Source organism: Scyliorhinus torazame, chromosome 7 (genome assembly GCF_047496885.1).
Source record: "Scyliorhinus torazame isolate Kashiwa2021f chromosome 7, sScyTor2.1, whole genome shotgun sequence".
NCBI classification, from domain to species: domain Eukaryota; kingdom Metazoa; phylum Chordata; class Chondrichthyes; order Carcharhiniformes; family Scyliorhinidae; genus Scyliorhinus; species Scyliorhinus torazame.
This window is the reverse complement of record NC_092713.1, coordinates 233,098,439-233,114,323: the sequence shown is the minus strand read 5'-3', so window position 1 is coordinate 233,114,323 and position 15,885 is coordinate 233,098,439. Positions and strand designations below refer to the sequence as shown.

Here is a 15,885-nt window from a genome sequence, read left to right as displayed (position 1 = left end):
AGTTCATTTGTCATGTGTATCTTGCAAATGATCAGTTTGCCAGGATAATGAAAATGTTTTTACCCTTTTCAAAGGGGCAAGTTTAACTCTATGTTCTGCTTTGCAAAAATGCTGTCCACCAATAGTTATGTTTGATCAGAGTTAGAATATGTTTGTAAGGAGACATGGCTCTGCTATTCCCACCATTATCTTGACCTCAGTTGAGTGCAGCAGAATCCAACCCCAAGTGGGTCGAGTTTCATGAGAGATTACTTGTATTGCCAAAGAATTGCCAGTCTTGTTTGATTCAGGCTGGACTAAGTCAGCCATGTTTTAAACTATTTCAAAAGTTTTAATCCACTTCCACGATAGAGATAAAGGGCAATGATTGTCATACATACTGTCAACAATACATAGTGGGATTTTGACAAGTGGTCTTGGTAAATGGAGGATTAGATGATCCATTGTATAGGACTGCAAAGGCTAACAGATCACAACAGCTGCATTACTGATGGGATTGAAGTTTATGTACACATAGTAGTCCAGCCTTAAAATTGCCACAGGCACTTCCAGATTGAATTATGATTATTTGTCCCCTTTAATAAGGCAAAAAACATGGAGCAAATGACAGACTGAATATGGACAACACTTTTCTTGTTCCCTGCTCCAATTGCTGAATGCTAACCTAGCAACAATTTGATAGTTGCCAAATCAAATCATTGTTTTCCAGCTTAATTAAATCTCGCTTATAATTTTTAGACATAGTGGTCTGATTTCTTTTTTTAAAATATAAATTTAGAGTACCCAATTAGTTTTTCCAATTAAGGGGCAATTTAGCATGGCCAATCTACCTACCCTGCACATCTTTGGGCTGTGGGGGTGAAACTCACGCAGACAAGGGGAGAATGTGCAAACTCCACACGGAATGTGACCCAGAGCCGGGATTCAAACCTGGGTCCTCAGCGCCGTAGGCAGCAATGCTAACCACTGTGCCACCGTGCTGCCCAAGTGGTCTGATTTCTATTGCAGCTGTTTTCTGTGTCTTAAAATAATAATATTTGTTAGTATCACAAGTAGGCTTACATTAACACTGCAATGAAGTTACTGTGAAAATCATGAATAAAACATTTTCTATTTAAACCAATCTGATGCTTATGTCAGGTGCAGGAATGACTAGTTTAGAATTTTAAGAGCTGGGTTTGAATGCCTAAAATGTCCATAATAAGAGGAATTTAATAATAAGAATTTAAACCTTTTGAAATCAATATCAGGTTTCATTGGCATAAATTGAATTGAAATGACAATGTAAAAATAGTGCCTAGTTTATCACGTGATGATGCTGCCAACCACTTCTTAACATAATGCAGGCTCACACTGAGCATCTCATTATACTGGAACAGCTGTCAACTCTGATGCAACTTGCATAATATAATCAATATTGAAGAAGCCTCCCAGCTCGTTGTACTCTTTCTATGTTGGCAGTTGATCCCTGGAACGCACACTAATTGTAGATGTGGTTCTAAAGTTACAAAACACAGATTAACTCCTATCATTTCAACTAAAGCTTAATTTTAAAGTTGCAGGCTTTTAAAGAGACAAAAACACATATTGTGTCTGAAAACTGTCTCATCCATTGTGCAATATGGAACTTCCCCATATTTTGACATGGGTGTCAGCCCAAGTAGTATAGTGCTGCAGAAAACTGCCGTATAATTACGAAGAAACTTGAGATGTTTGCTTCTCTTGCTTCACATGCTCCGGTTTTGGTGACCCTATAACCTTTTAAATTCACATTTTATTTACATGAAGTCAGAAAATAAAGTATGTACAGTCAGAATATTATTAAATATGTTTTACATAATTAAATATTTTTTCAAATAATCAGAAGAGGATCCATAGTTTCTATTGTCTTGAAAATGACCACCGCATGGTTAAATATGTTGATTACCCTAGATGTTTTGTCAGAAACTAGTTTGATCCAATCCAAACTTTGGTTATTTGCAAAGGTAACAAGCTCCAAATATCTCTTACAGTTGTATTTTTATTTTATATCAGTTCTACTACGTTTCAGTTGTTCTTTTTTCTGTTTTCTGTGACTAGAGATTGCCATCGATGTTGCCTGATGCTATTGTATGAGAAAGTTGTGATTCTTTGATGCAGAGAGAAATGGGATTTATTAGTGCTAAAGCTGGTTGGCTTAATATCGTTGTTTTAAGTTCAAGTTCACAGGTTGCCAAGCATCCAGCCAAAGTCACCAAGACGATACGAGGTCTTAAAGGATCAAGATTTATTTTATTTTTACAAATTATTTTATTGAGGCTGTTATGGGCCAGGGTTTAGAGAGCCCCAAAGTGTATCATGGAGTTCACCTGACCCACAACTTTTAATAGATTGTGGTATGGGGAGCACACGGCCTACTCTACAGGTGTGGTACAGCAGAAATGGAAAAGTATTTTTTAAAAGCAAAACAATGTTTATTTCATGAACTCAAGTTAACCTTTATAAAACATACAGTGAACATGTTAGCAACCATCAATTCAAACACAACCCCCAAAGAATACAACACTTAAGTAATCCTTTAAGCTTTCCTTTTAACACCCATAAGATTTAAAACACCTTTTACCAGAAGCACATTAGGTTAAAGTCACTACTGAAAACATTTATAATTCTGAATTCACCAAATGATCAAGAGATAGTCTTTTGATGGCGGAGAGAACAGCAGTACACCTGCTTGGTCTGGCTTCAGCTCCAACACTGAAAACGAAACTAAAACACACCCTGCAGCCTGCTCAAAAATGAAAGTAAAAAGCTGACAGCCCAGCTCCACCCACTCTCTGATATCACTGCAGTAGTAAACACCCATTTCTTCAAGGTACTCTCACTACAGATATTTATATACACACCCATTTATAAACACCCATTTCTTAAAGGTACTCTCACATGATACCTCCCCCCAAGAAAAAAAAAACCATCAACTTCAAGATGGTTTCATTTTTCACCCCTTCACCATTCTTTAAGAAATGCACACAGTAAATATACTTTTTCGTTTCAAAAAACAACACATGCAAACAGATATAATAATATAGTCCATTTTTGTTCTTCTTCCTCCAACTGAAATCCTTCTCGATTGACAGTCTCTTTGAACAAGAAGCTCCTTGCACGCTCCGTCCATTTCTCTACGCCTCGGCATTTCTCTTTAAAGTCAGATACTTTAGTTCAATCTGATCACAGAGTCCCTTGCAATTCTCCAACACAGGAGCATTGATTATCACAGCTTTCAGGCAGTCAAATGCCTTTTGAAAGTCCGCTGTCCATTGAAATGTTCGACGTTTCTTCAGCAAGTCCATCAGTGGAGCAATCACGCTACAAAACTTTTGCACAAGTGTTCGATCAAATCCACTCATGCCAAGAAATCTCATTATTTCCCTTAGTCTCACGGGTGTTGAAAACTCCTAAATTACTGTTGGTTTCACATCCCGTGTGACCATTCGACCCTGTCCGATTGTATGGCCAAGGAAAGTGACTTGGGCTTTTCCAAATTCACTTTTGGCTAGGTTTATCACCAGACCCGCCTCCTGAAGTCGATCGAATAATTCCATCAGATGTTTTAAATGTTCTTTCCATGTCTGGCTGAAAATTACCAGATCGTCCATGTATACTGCACAATTAGGTAATCCTGAAACAACTTTGTTAGTTAACCGTTGAAATGTGGCTGGGGCGTTTTTCATGCCAAATGACATAACTTTGAATTGGTATATACCACCTGGAGTTACAAAAGCTGAAATCTCCTTCGCCCTTTCTGATAAAGGTACCTGCCAGTAACCTTTAAGTAAATCCAGTTTGGAAATAAAAGCTGATTATCCCACTTTCTCAACGCAATCCTCCAAACGTGGGATAGGATAAGAGTCCGTTCTTGTAACAGCATTAATCTTTCTATAGTCTACACACAACCTTTGGGTACCGTCTGGTTTTGGTACCATCACTGTGGGTGAGCTCCATTGGCTGCAACCCACTTCAATTATGCCAGTTTTAAGCATACTCTCAATTTCTTTGTTAACCTGTGTCAATTTTAAAGGGTTAAGTCTATATGGATGTTTGATTGGAACAGCATTTCCCACATCTACATCATGTATAACCATTTTAGTACTTCCCATTTTATCTCCATAAACTTGCCCACCTGATATCAATAACTCTTTCAGGTCAGTTTGTTTTTCCTCTGGAAGGTAACTCAACAATTTATCCCAATTTTTAAGAACATCCTCGTTTTCCAATTTAATGTGAGGTATGTCAAATTCACAATCATCTGGTCCACAAAACCTTGCTTTTAAAGGTTCACCTACCACTGGTAACAACACTAAAACTTTATCTCCACTGGCAAAACTACGAACTTTGGATTTCTTGTCCGCTACCCGTTTCATCACATTTTGTGCAACTTTTAAATGTTGTCTAGCCAATTCACCTGCTCTATTTAATCGTTCCCTAAAATTTGACATGTAATCCAATAGTGTAATTTCTGATTTCTCACTCACCAATTTTTCTTTAATCAATTTAAGTGGTGCTCTTACCTCATGACCAAATATTAGTTCAAAAGGACTAAATTTGGTTGACTCATTCGGTGCATCCCTAATTGCAAACAGTACGAATGGAATTCTTTTATCCCAATCCTCTGGATAATCATGATAATAAGCCCTCAACATTGTCTTTAATGTCTGATGTCACCTTTCTAACGCTCCCTGCGATTCTGGATGGTACGCAGATGATTTAAATTGTTTTATTCCTAAGCTATCCATAACTTCTTTGAATTACCTTGAGGTAAAATTTGATCCTTGATCCGATTGTATTTTAAAAAAATATATTTAGAGTACACAATTCATTTTTCCAATTGAGGGGCAATTTAGCATGGCCAATCCACCTACCCTGCACATCTTTTGGGTTGTGGGGGCGAAACACACGCAAACATGGGGAGAATGTGCAAACCCCACATGGACAGTGACCCAGAGCTGGGATCGAACCTGGGACCTCAGCGCCATGAGGCTGCAGTACTACTCACTGCACCACCGTGCTGCCCTATCCAATTGTATTTCTGTGGGTAGTCCATATCTAGTAAAGAATTTCAGTAACTCCTCCACAGTCTTTTCAGCTGTAATATTATGTACTGGAATGGCCTCTGAAAACCAAGTAGACACATCCATTATAGTCAAAAGATATTGATTCCGACTTTTCGTTTTAGGAAGCGGTCCTTCAATTAGGACCCGTGTAAAAGGTTCCTCAAATGCTGGAATGGGTATTAAGGGCGCTGGTTTTATCACTGCTTGAGGTTTTCCTATAACTTCACATGTGTGACATGATTGACAAAATTTAACTACATCTTTATGTAGTCCAGTCCAATAAAAATGTTTCTGGATTTTAGCTTGAGTTTCTCTTATTCCAAAATGACCTCCCACTGGTACCTCATGTGCAACTCGCAACACCTCCTTTCTATACCCTACCGGCAATACTACTTGATGAACTTCTGCACACTTTTCATCTGCCTGCATATGTAAAGGTCTCCATTTTCTTATCAAGACATCACTTTTACGGTAATAACACTGGTATACACGCAGATTCCTCTTCCGTGTATACTTTCTGATACATCCGTTTTATTTCTACATCTTTTTGTTGTAACTCCAGCAATTTTCTTGAACTAAAAATATCCGCCTCATCCACCACCTGTTCTTGTTCTTTTTTAACCATCTGATCAAAAATTGTTTCTGATAATTGCACTTCCACTTCATCTTCACTCTTTGATTTCTCCTCTTGTCTTAACCTGTGACTTTGCGACCTTGTTACCACACAATCCAGAAAAATCCCAGGATATTCGTCCTTCAACACTTCAGTTGTCTGATTTTCCACTGGCTTATCAACCACCGTAGGCCTCACTCCCACCTGTGATCCAGCTATATCATTACCCAAGATAAACTGTATTCCTGGACAAGTTAGTTTCTCTATTACTCCTACTACTACTTCACCATTCTTCACTGGACTTTCCAACTTTACCTTATATAATTGAACAGTACTCCTCGCTCCCTGAATTCCACATATTACCACCTTTTCTAGCAACATTCTTCCCAGACTACATAACTCTTCATCTCTTGCCATTAAAGATTGACTAGCTCCTGGATCTCTTAAAATTGTGACTTCTTTACCTGCTCCCCCTGATACACATGAGTAAACTTTACCCACACAAGTAAATTATTTAAAGAGATCTGGCACCTTCTTATCAATCACCTTTTGATCAGGCTGTACAATCTTTTGCACCTCCTTCGCTTCACTTGGGCTTTCCTTTAACAAACCCCACTGTCTTATCCTGTTTTACCACGTCAGCCTTCCCAATGCTTTTCTTCAACCACCAACACTGTGACTTTACATGGCCTTGTTTATTACAGTGAAAACATTTGAAACTTTTCATTTCTTTTCCACCTTTCTCGATTTCTTTTTTAATCTGAGGAACACTCCTTATTATCTCCCATCAGATCACCTTTACTTTTACCACTTGAGTATTTCTCATGTCCCCAGTTTCTACCCCTCACAGGCTGAAACTGATGTCGGAAACCAAACCTTGATTTATGAACTAATTCATAATCATCTGCCATTTCTGCTGTTAATCTCACAGTTTTTACCCTCTGCTCGTCCACATGAGTTCTCACTACATCAGGAATTGAATTTTTAAACTCCTCCAAAAGTATAGTTTCTCTGGGAGCTCCATAAGTTTGATCTATTTTCAAAGCCCTGATCCACCTATCAGAATTACGCTGTTTGAGCCTTTCAAACTCCATGTATGTTTGACCAAATTCTTTCCTTAAATTTCTAAACCTTTGTCTGTAAGCTTCAGGCACTAGTTCCTATGCACCTAAGATGGATTTTTTCACCACCTCATACGTCCCAGATACCTCCTCCAGTAGTGATGCAAACACTTCACTAGCCCTACCTACCAGCTTTGTTTGAATCAATAATACCCACATGTCCTGTGGCCACTTCATTTGTTTAGCTACCTTCTGAAATGAAATGAAAAAGGCTTCTACCTACTTCTCATCAAACCTTGGCAATGCTTGGACATATTTAAATAGATTCCCACCAAGTCTTCGACTTTGTCACTCTTTTTCACTATCCTCATCACTATCATCCAACTGTACATTTCCCTTTACGTCTGCCAATTTTAACTGACTGTCATGTTTCATGGCCATTTTCTGAAGTTCAACTCTCTCTCTTTATCTTTTTCCCTGATCTGTAACTCCCTTTGTCTTTCGTTTTGTTCTCCTCTGGCTATTCTTTCTTTTCTCCTTTCTTCTCTCTCCTTTTCTTTTTCCTCTCCTTTTCTTTTTCCTCTCCTTCCCTTTCTTTTTCCTCTCTGTCTCTTTCTCTTTCTTTTTCCTCTCTATCTCTTTTGTATTCAAGCTGCTTTAATTCTTTCTCATGTTCCATTTGTTTAATTTGCAACTGAATTTTTGCCATTTCCAATGAGTCAAACTATTTCAGGCAACTTTAAATGCTTCACCATTGCCATAATTACCGTTTCGCATTTTGTCAGGTAATGTTAACTGCAATGCTTTTGCCAAATCTAACAGTCTGCTTTTAGTCTTTGTCCGTAAGGTACCACGTGTGACCGTCTTCACCCCCATAAACCTTTGAGCCTCTGAAAGAGCCATTGCCCACAACACACTCCCTACTTAAATTAGAACACCACACCTGAAAAGCAACCACAACATGCTCACCCCTCACAGTCTTTAAGTTCACAAACCCAATCCAATAGATAGACTTTTATCCCCCTCGAGCCCCCAATTTGTTATGGGGCCAGGGTTTAGAGAACCCCAAAGTGTATCATGGAGTTCACCTGACCCACAACTCTTACTAGATTGTGGCATGGGGAGCACACGGCACACTCTACAGGTGTGGTACAGCAGAAATGGAAAAGTATTTTTTAAAAGCAAAACCATGTTTATTCTATGAACTCAAGTTAACCTTTTTAAAACATACAGTGAACATCTTAGCAACCATCAATTCAAATACAACCCCCAAAGAATACAACACTTAAGTAATCCTTTAAGCTTCCTTTTTAACACCCATATGACTTAAAACACCTTTTACCAGAAGCACATTAGGTTTACATTCACTACTGAGAACATTTATAATTCTGAATTCACCAAATGATAGTCTTTTGATGGCAGAGAGTTCAACAGTACACCTGCTCTGTCTGGCTTCAGCTCCAACACTCAAAACAAAACTAAAACACACCCTGCAGCCTGCTCAAAAAACGAAAGTAAAAAGCTGACAGACAGCCCAGCTCCACCCACTCTCTGCCATCACTGCAGTAGTAAACACCCATTTCTTCAAGGTACTCTCACTACAGGTATTTATATACACACCCATTTGTAAACACCCATTTCTTAAAGGTACTCTCACATGACAAGGCATTTATAATTTTAACATTTTAAACAACAAAGAGATCCAACACACGAAAACCCCACAATAATACACTCAACTCCCCCTAAACCCTAACTACCCATACATTAGATTCCCTGCTCTTGTTCATCACTTCCATGCCTCCCCCCCCCCCCCCCCCCCCCCCCCCCCCCCCCGACGGTCAATTCTCCCTGAAGAAGTCGATGAACGGCTGCCACCTCTGAGCGAACCCTTGTAATGGAACACTTTAAGCAAACTTAATTTTCTCTAGCCTCAGAAACCCTGTCATGTCACTGACCCAAACCCCCAACTTTGGAGGCTCCGAGTCCTTCCATCCCAGCAAAATCCGTCTCCGGAGGGCAATGCGGTGGCGCAGTGGTTTAGCACTGTTGCCTCAACAGCACTGAGGTCCCAGGTTTGATCCCGGCTCTAGGTCACTGTCCATGTGGAGTTTGCACATTCTCCCCGTGTTTGCGTGGGTTTCACCCCCACAACCCAAAGATGTGCAGGGTAGGTGGATTGACCACGCTAAATTGCCCCTTAATTGGAAAAAAATAATTGGGTACTCTTAAATTTATTTATTTTTAAAAATCCATTTCCGGGCCACCAAGGAGGCAAAGGCCAAAACGTCGGCTCTGTCCCTCACTTGGGCTCCCGGATCTTTCGACACTCCAAATATTGCCACCTCTGGACTCAGAGTCACCCTCCCTTCCAGGACCTCTGACATGACATCCGAAAATCCCTGCCAAAATCCCCTCAGCCTCGGACACGCCCAGAACATGTCCACATGATTCACAGGACCTCCCCCACAGCGCTCACACCTGTCCTCCACCTCCTCAAAAAACCTGCTCATCCGGGCCACAGTCGTATGAGCCCTGTGCACCACCTTGAATTGAATCAGGCTAAGCCTGGCACTCGACGAGGGTGCATTGACTCTCCTCAGGGCCTCCTCCTATTCCCCAACTTCCAACTCCCCTCCCAGCTCTTCCTCCCACTTACTCTTCACCTCCCCAATTGGAACCCTTTCCCACTCCATCAATTCCTTCTATATTTCTGAGACTCTCCCCTCCCTAACCCCTGTTTTTGACATCACCTTATCCTGTCGCCCCCTTAGTGGAGGCAAGGGAAGGCTGGGACCTGCCTCCGGACAGAACAAAAGAACAAAGAACAAAGAAATGTACAGCACAGGAACAGAACTGATCAAGATTTTTTGGAGTTCGAAACGTTAGTGAAATATGGAGCTATTTCCCCCAAAAGAGTCATGTGAACATTTCAGGATCGAGTATAATAAATTTTTGTTAGGTGAGTGCATCAAGGAAAATGAAGGCACAAGCAAAACAATGGTGGACCAGGTTCAAGGGGTTGAATGGCCCTGATCTATATTTTTATTTGTGGTTATATTAGCTCTCACTGCATAAACCGGTACACTGTGAGCACATTTAGAAGGGAGGATAAGTTATAGAATGAGAACAGAAATTGTTCAACAAGTCTGCCAAATTTTCAGTTAATACTAATTATTTCCTTGAATAACATTGTATTTTGTGCTCCCCACTCCCATCACTGCCCTATATTGAGAAGGCTTACAGAGGTAGATTTTTTTTAAAATGCCTCTCATAGCTGCAGAATGGAATATTTGTTTCCTTTTGGCATTTTAGTTTACAACAGTCAATTTCAGATGAGGTTGCATATTCTGACGCAAAATGAAACTTTCCATACTGTATCTCTGTTATACCAACTTCAGGACAACACCCCCTCTGACATCAGAGAGAGATCTCCTGAGTAGCACTGCCAGTGAAGTGGTGAGTTAGGGACAGTTTTACGCTATGGACTCATGCCCACCAGGAAGTGAATGAAGAATGCCCAAATCCATTGCACGCAAGATCCCCACAGCTAACAAGCAGATGGTACTTTCATCCTATCAGTCTGTTTGGATTCAAATCCACATACCAGAATTGAAAGGTCACTGGCTTTCCTGTTTTTCTACCACCAACCACTTTTACTGAGTGTGCAAATTAAATATAAAAGCTAAATACTGGGAATGCTGGAAATCTGAATTAAAAGCAAGTAATGCTGGAAAAGCTCCGAATGATAGGTTATTTATCTGAAACATTAACTGTTTTTTCCCAAAGATGCTGCCTGATCTACTGAGTTTAAAAAAAAATTGTGCCATCAATCTTTATGACTACTAAATTTATAATGGTTTTATATTGCGTGTTCCTTTCTATTTTTAAAAAGTACTACGCTGAATAGCTTTTAAACTAATTAACTCATTCTTTAATAACCACATGACACCAATGTAGGTAATGCCATCTCCAGCAAAGAACAAGTGTTCTTGTGCCAGTGATTTTCTAGAATCAGATGGATATTTACCAAAAGGTACATGACCATTCACGAGTAGATACAAGATCAATGAGGGTCTTCTGCATGAGGTAACCAAAGCTGGAAGCTGATTATCTCAGCTGAGGTCAAGGTTTGCAGGAGGTAAATGTTCAGGGTGAAATGGAGGGAGTGGAGGCCACCAGAAGGCCTCAAAAGAAAAGAAAGGTCAAATTTTTACTTTCAAGCCGGGTGTGCAGAGTCAGTGGGCGGTCCCCAAAGCCAAGTGGGGTGAAACTTCTCCAAAGAGGTCAAGTGCTCGCTCTGGGAGTGAAGGCTAATGGGTGTCAGGCCCACCGCTCCCAGAAACAGTGTGGAGGCAGCCACGAGGCCTGGTTAAAAGGTCTGCCTAGGTACTCTGGGACTTTGACCCAATTGTAATACAAACAGTAGAATAGCTCTCTATCATTCATTATGCCCATCCATGCCAACTAATGCTCCCACTTTTTTATAATCTTAAAACTCCCATTTTAACCTGCAATAGAGCGAAACACATAACCTGAAGTGACTACCACTTTCTCAGGAGAAATCTTGAAAAAAATTCTTCCTCCGATCCTTCCTGCATCTTTTGCCCAAAACCTTTAATCCGTGCCCCCTAACCCTATTAGCTAGTCGGAACAGCTTTTCTTTGTCTACCTTACCTCAACTGTCATAATCTCGTATACCAAACATGTACATAAAATCTCCCTTGACCCTTCATACCATCCATGCCAACCTGTACCCTCTTGCCCATTCCCCCACTGTTCCATGCCCTTCTACCCACCCCATAGACCTCTATAGTCATTGTGCCAACTTAGCATCAGCTCATGACCCCCAATCATCCCCATAGTCTCTTTGCCAACTCATGCCAAACCATGTCCCATGCCCACCACCCTTTTCCCTTGCATCTTCCATACCAATTTATCCAGTATCCACCATGGGAAAGCATCAGAGTCATGCTGAAATGAAATAGAATTAAGTTCTAAATATCTACTAAAGATTCCTATACATGTTTTTAAAACATTCTCATTGATGAAAGCAAGCTCCAGTGATTAAATGTACAGAAATATTGAAGCTGCACTTCCCGATTAAAATACTTGTTCTTTTATTTTAATTTTAGTAAAGTAAAGGAATTACATGAACTGAAGTATGTGTGGATCATTATCCTGCTCTTTCATATTCTGCTTCAACCCAATTTCCAGTCTATCGTTTTGTCATAAAATAAGTTTGTTAACAGACCATTTCAACCCTAACCACATTTTTGAAAGATTTGCGAGTGAATAGGTCTGCGGATCATTGAGGGTTGGATGAAGTTGCTCAGCTTTTCCATCTGGTCAAGACTTGTCCTGAGAAAGTCAGATGGTCACTTCATGTTATGCGGATCTCTATGAATTGCAGGTCAAAATTGGCAGTTTTAAAATTATACAAAAGGAATTAAATCATAACACCATTCCTGGCATTTCTTTGCACCAGCTTATACTAATAGTGAATCACTGGGCCTCAGTGATCGAAAATGCGCAGGATGACACATCAGGTACGTTTTGTACAAATGTGAAGTAAATATCAAATTTCCATATTGCTGACTCGTGCAGGACTCCATGGTCCCTATCGCACCCGACCCACCCCCGCAAAACAAAACCGGCTAAAATGTAAGGGTGAAGGAACCTGTCTCGGGGAAGAATGGCTGCCCCACAATCATTTATCAAAAAACATTTAGAGCACCCAATTAATTTTTTCCAATTAAGGAGCAAATTAGCGTGGCCAATCCATCTACCCTACACATCTTTGGGTTGTGGGGGCGAAACCCAAGCCAACACTGGGAGAATGTGGCAACTCCACACAGACAGTGACCCAGCACCGGGACCAAACCTGGGACCTCGGTGCTGCAAGGCAGCAGTGCTAACCATTGCGTCACCGTGCTGCCCCTGCCCCACAGTCATTTAACAGTGATTGGCATTAATACGCTGGAGTCAGGATTTCCAAACCTCAGACAGGAAGTCCCACCACCGAGAGCAGCAGTCCAATCAGAAGCTAGGACCTCTTGAGGCACTAGTAGCTCCATCAGGAGTGGTGGCCTGCACTTGGAGTGCTGGAAGTTGGGTGATATGGAGGCAAGCTGTGATGGATCGGAACTTTGTAAATGTTTGGGGTTGGCAAGGAAGTAGGCGGGGGGGGGGGTGCTCGGTTTGAGAGGTCAAGAGGGGAGGACAACCTCGGGTGTGGGGGGTGGTTTACACCTTGGAAGGGACACTCCGCTGGGTCCATGAAGTAAGGCAAGGAGGGATACCCCTCCACTGCTTACCAGCACATGCAGATGGCAGCTGGCCTCTCCCACCGCCAGGGCATTGTGACGAGGCCCTCAAATTGACATTAATTGCCCATTAAGGGCCTTGATTGAACCTGCACTACCCCCACCGATAGTATAATTGAATTGGGGGCAGGATTGGGCAGAAAGTCCACAAGCAGACCACCCAGTGGATTTAATGTGCTCCCGCCTTCAAACCCATCAACCGGAAGCGTTAAATCTAGCCCATAGTCATTATTGCCCAGAAGGAGTCCATTTGACCCAGTTGAGTCTATCCTGGCTCTCTTAGATCAATCCAATCAATTCCATTAACCAGCTCCCATCTCCATTGTCCTACTAGGTTTTATCCCTCAACTGCCCATCCACATTTCTTTTTGAAATTATTCATCACTTGCACCACCCTTGAAGGCAATGAATTCCAGGTAATCATCACCCATTGCTTAAAAAAATCCTTCCTCCGATCCTTCTTGCATTTTTGCCCAAAATCTTTAATCTGTATCCCCGTGTCCTTGTACTATCAGCTAATCAGAATAGCTTTTCTTTGTTTACCTTATCTTAACTGTCGCAACCTTGTATAGGAAATGTGTACATAAAATCTCCTTTCAATCTCTTTCGGCCCAAGAGAACAATTCCAGTTTATGTAACCTAACCTTGTAGCTAAAATCCCACAATCCTCAAACCATTATAATAAATCTCCTCTGCCCCCTGCACCCTCTCAATAACTTGTATATTTTTCTTTAGGTATGGTGACTGGAATGGACTGCATGCAATACTCTAGTTGTAGCCTAACCAGTGTTTTGTAAAGATTCAGTGTAACTTCCCTGATTTTGTACACAATATTTCTATTTATTTATGGAGCCCAAGATCCCATATGCATTGCTAACTACTGTCCGTATGTCCTGCCATCTTTAAGGATAACTTGAACCCACAGGTCCCTCTGTGCTTACACATTCTTTAGAACTTTTGCCTCTACCTGCTCACCATGGGAACTCGTATTTGACAAAGCCCATGAGGCGATCAATCAGCGATCCCCTGTGGTCCTCGTGAGGACACCCCTCCCCCTCAAGTCTTTGGGTTATTATTGTTACATGTATTGTTTCTTGCATGCTGTACAAACAATGCATAGCGTACATAGGGAAGGAAGGAGAGACTGCAGAATATAATGTTACAGTTATAGCAAAGTGTAGAGAAAAGATTAACTTAGTACGAGGTAGGTCCATTCAAAAGTCGGATGGCAGCAGGGAAGAAACTGTTCTTGAGTCGGTTGGTTCGTGACCTCAAACTTTGGTATCTTTTTCCTGACGGAAGGTGGAAGAGAGTATGTCTTGGGTGCTTGGGGTCCTTAATTATGCTGGCTGCCTTTCTGAGGCAGCGGGAATTATAGATAGAGTCAATAGATGGGAGGCTGGTTTGCCTGATGGACATTCACGACCTTTTGTAGTTTCCTGCGGTCTTGGGCAGAGCAGGCTCCATAGTCTGAACAAGTCTGAATCATCCTCCTCACTCGATCGATGATGAGGCCTCTTTTGTCGCTTGGCACAAGGTCTTGGGTCAGCAGCAGGTGGAGCCGGAGCGGGAGACATGAAGTGGGCTGGGGATTGTCGCTACCTTGTTACGTGCCAAAGGGCCACAGGTGGAGGCTCTTCTTCAGTGCTGACCCCCCTACAGAGGATTAATCTCCATTTTGGAATCCGACCTTCATCGTCGTGTCAACCCTTGGGTGATCCATAGACTGAGTCCCCTTGCCTTGCCGGAGGTAACCGTAATGGGCGTCAAGGATGTTGTCTCTGCTGAGATAATCTCTGCTGGAACGGGTTTCCCTGCTTCTCAGGTGGTCCGGGTGTTTTTTCACTGCCTTTTCTTGGATTTGACTGTATAAGAAACTGGACCAGTCATTTCCAACATGGCCCCTGGGGTCCATTGAGAGCTATCTTCAAAGTTCCACACAAGATGGTATCTCCTGTTCCGAAGGTTATTTTGGTCGTCTGGTGTTTTAGTTCTGTTTTTGCTTTCATTCCACCTTTCTTGTCCGCCCCCCCCAACCTCCCACGTTGGGAACCAGCAGGTTTAGCCTGGTGCACAGTTGTCGTCGCATTAACAATTTCGCTGGGGTGACTTCCATCGTTGTGTGCGACATAGTTCTATAATCAAAGAGGAACAGGGACAATTTTGTATCTAGGGAACCAGCAGGCTGTTTCTTCATTCCGGTATTGAATGTTTGAATCACCTGCTCAGCCAGGCCATTAGACAGTGGATGCTACAGCACAGATTGGATGTGTTTAATCCAATTGACTTCCTGAATGCCTGAATTTCTCCACTGGTAAAGCGGATGCCATTGTCGGCTACGAGGACCTCTGGTATGCTGTGGGTACACAAACTTTGCCGGAGTTTTTCTACTGTTGCATGAGAAGTCGTGGAGGACATCCGGTGTGCTAACCATTTGAGTGGGCGGTGACCATAATAAGGAACATCCATCCCAAAAACAGGCCAATGAACGGGTCTTCCTGGCAATTCCCATGGGTGGAAAGGGCATGTGTTTCCAGGTTTTTCTTTTTGCTTTGTTTTCTACTAGCATTGTTGTCGGGGAGTTTCAAAAAGGCTTCCCAGAATCCTGTGCTTGATCCGCGTCGCCAATTTAATAATTCCAACAGGCGCGGAGTGAAAGGCCAAGCTGGTTTATTTTAAACTGAAAAACTACTGCAGCAAAAAAACAAACGTCCAGCCCAGGACTATCGGGAACTGCCGGTCTTGGTCTGGGAGCCATATTTAGAGGTCCTGCTAACAAGCCACACTCCACGGAAACTCAT

The 15,885-nt window shown here is 41.8% G+C and overlaps 1 protein-coding gene across 2 annotated transcripts in view; it reads left to right on the top strand.

The window, feature by feature from the left end:
- The window catches only part of LOC140426888 (peroxisome proliferator-activated receptor gamma coactivator 1-alpha-like), a 198,278-nt gene that overhangs the window by 116,052 nt on the left and 66,341 nt on the right, over nucleotides 1–15,885 (top strand). The window lies entirely within an intron of this gene.